Source organism: Fistularia commersonii, chromosome 8, assembly GCF_037954325.1.
Source record: "Fistularia commersonii isolate RoL2024-O1a breed Wild chromosome 8, RoL_Fcom_v1.0, whole genome shotgun sequence".
NCBI classification, from domain to species: Eukaryota; Metazoa; Chordata; class Actinopteri; order Syngnathiformes; family Fistulariidae; genus Fistularia; species Fistularia commersonii.
The window spans coordinates 20,902,890-20,905,829 of record NC_141291.1 but is presented as its reverse complement, the minus strand read 5'-3'; the positions used below and the strand labels follow the sequence as shown (position 1 = coordinate 20,905,829).

Below are 2,940 nucleotides of genomic sequence, written 5' to 3'. Positions count from 1 at the left end.
TGGTGCAGAATCGTGTACTATTAAACATATTTCAGCACCAGACACCAGCTTGAAAGAATTCATTAGTTATTTACACTCTGTACCAAAAACTCTTTGACTCAGTGAAATAAGTACTTTCTGACCACATGGCTATATCTTTGAACTTGTGGCTGGATTGCATTGATTTTGACAGCAGAATCAATTCCTATTCAACATATTCCAGCACCAGACACTAACATGATGGAATTCAATAGATATTTACTATCTGTACCAAAAGCCACTTCCACTCATTGAGACAAACAGTTTTTGACCACATGGCTATATCTTTTGAACCTGTGGCTGAACTAACAAAAACGGGTCATGTGGCCTCCAACCAGCAAAAAGAGTGAGTGGCAGAGGTTCGATGACGATCTGGATGGTATTTTGGAAGCCACAGTAAAAGGAGGGGCTGACAGGAAACTCCAGATTATGGCCACCATGGTCATCAGTCTCGCCACAGAAAGGTTTGGTACAGAGGAGAGGTATGCTGCTGCAACCCCCTACTCTAAGAATCGCAGGGCAGAGAAGATATCACAACTGCGTTGGGAACTCAGGGACTTGAAGAAGCAGTTCTTGGTTGCAAATGAGGACCTGAGACCGGGCCTGGCGGAAAATTTGCGGCGACCTGAGGAAAAAGCTGCTCACCCCTAGAAGAGCTGAGTGGCATAGAAGGCGGGCCAAGGAAAGAGCTAAAAGGCGCGCAGCCTTCCTAGGTAACCCCTTTGGGTTCACCAAACAGCTGCTAAGTCAGAAGTGCAGCGGCCACCTAACCTGCACGAAAGAGGAGGTAGATACCTACCTTCATGAAACATACAGCGATGCAGTGAGGGAGGAGGACCTAGGAGAATGCAGAGAGCTGATCAAGCCACCTGAACCAGCTTGTGAATTTAACACCAAAGCCCCCACCTGGAAAGAAATTCAGACTGTGGTCAAGAAGGCAAGGAACAACTCAGCACCTTGACCCAATGGAGTCCCAAACCTGCTTTACAAGAGGTGCCCCAAGCTCCTTCAGCGCCTGGGGAAAATCATAAGGGTGATCTGGAGGAGGGGGGAGGTTGCCTATCAATGGAGATCTGCAGAAGGGGTGTGGATCCCAAAGGAAGAGAAGTCTACCACCTTTGAGCAGTTCCGAACCATTTCACTGCTCAATGTCGAGGGAAAGATATTTTTAAGTATCCTTTCCCGCCGACTGTCCGACTATCTTCTCCAGAATCAATACATCAACCCTTCTGTGCAAAAGGGTGGGACTCCAGGAGTACCAGGATGCCTGGAACACAGCGGGGTAGTGACACAGCTGATAAGGGAGGCTCGAGAGGGGAAAGGGAACCTATCTGTGCTTTGGCAGCAGCATTGCCCTGTATGGCAATAAAAACAAGCGGACCCTACCAATCAACAGCCTTACTGAGGAGTTCAAGGTCACCAGGGCAAGGGAGGTTCTCCCGTACAGGGAACCAAAGGACCCAAAGGTTGCTCAAGCCGGCATCGTGGTGAGGACAGGCAGAAGGTAGAAGGCGCATGAGGCGGTGGACCAGGCAGAAGCTCGGTTGTTCCACAAGGAGCTTGTAGGGTCCATGGCAACTGGTTGGGCAGGCCTGGGAACTATTCCGACAAGGCACCTCAGGAGGCGCAAGGGCAAGGAAAGGCGGGACCAGGTCCAACTTGAGGTGCGGGCTGGTGTCGAAGAACAGCGTGTGAGCCAGTGGGTCGGGCTAAGGCAGCAAGGTGCATGGACTAGATGGGAGGAAGCCATGGACAGAAAGATCTCGTGGACGGAGTTGTGGAAGGCTGAACCACTGCATATAAAATTCCTCATCCAGTCGGTCTATGATGTCTTGCCCAGCCCATCAACCCTCTTTCTTTGGGGCAAGGTTGAAACTCCATCATGCACATTGTGCCAGGGAAGGGGAACTCTGGAGCACATCCTTAGCAGCTGTCCGAAAGCACTTGGAGAAGGCCGCTATCGTTGGCGCCATGACCAGGTCCATCCACTCTGCCATTGACCACAGCAAGCGCTTCCAGCCGAAGAGGCGGGGTGTGACATTCATCAGAGCCGGGGAACAACCTCCTCCCCAACCAAAGACCCAAACAGGACTTCTGGGAACTGCAAAGGACTGGCAGCTAAGGGTGGACCTCTGCAAACAGCTGAGGTTCCCTGAGGACATCGTAGAAACCCGCCTAAGACCAGACATCGTCCTACATTCAGAGTCCTCGAAGCAGGTCATCATGCTAGAGCTGACTGTGCCCTGGGAGGAGAGAATGGAGGAAGCCGGCAGAAGAGAGGAGGAAAAGTATGCTGATCTGGTGGAAGACTGCCGCAACAGGGGGTGGCATGCACAATGCTTGCCCATTGAGGTCGGGGGAAGGGGCTTTGCAGGGAAGTCTCTCTGCAGGGCCTACAGTCTCCTGGGCATCACAGGGACACGCAAAAGGAGAGCCATCTGTTCAGCGTCAGAGGCTGCTGAGAAGGCATCCAGTTGGCTCTGGATCCAGAGGGACAAAGAGTGGATGAGCGCTTCTTGGACACAGGTTGGGAACTGATCACTCCCGGCCGGGTCACCTGGGTGAGGTGGTCTGAAGTTGAAAGACCCGAAACCCCCCGGGATCCCAGGTACTATCACTGACAATGTGTCCAAGAAACTGCATCACAAGATGTTTCTTAAAACCAAAACAATCTGTACCAAAATTCATTCAACTCGGTGAGATATGCACTTTATGGCCACATGGCTATATCTTTTGAACCTGTGGCTAAAATATATTGATTTTGACACATGGTGCAGAATCATGTACGATAAAACATATTTCAGCACCAGACACCAGCTTGTAAGAATTCATTGGTTGTTTACACACTGTGCCAATAATGCTTCGACTTGGAGAAATAAGCACTTTTTGATCACATGGCTATATCTTTTGACCCTGTGGCTG

The 2,940-nt window shown here is 50.6% G+C and overlaps 1 pseudogene; it reads left to right on the top strand.

Annotated features, from left to right (window-relative positions):
• Positions 1-336: 336 nt before the first annotated feature.
• Positions 337-2,556, top strand: LOC147232229 (uncharacterized; annotated as a pseudogene).
• The last annotated feature ends 384 nt before the right edge of the window (positions 2,557-2,940 follow it).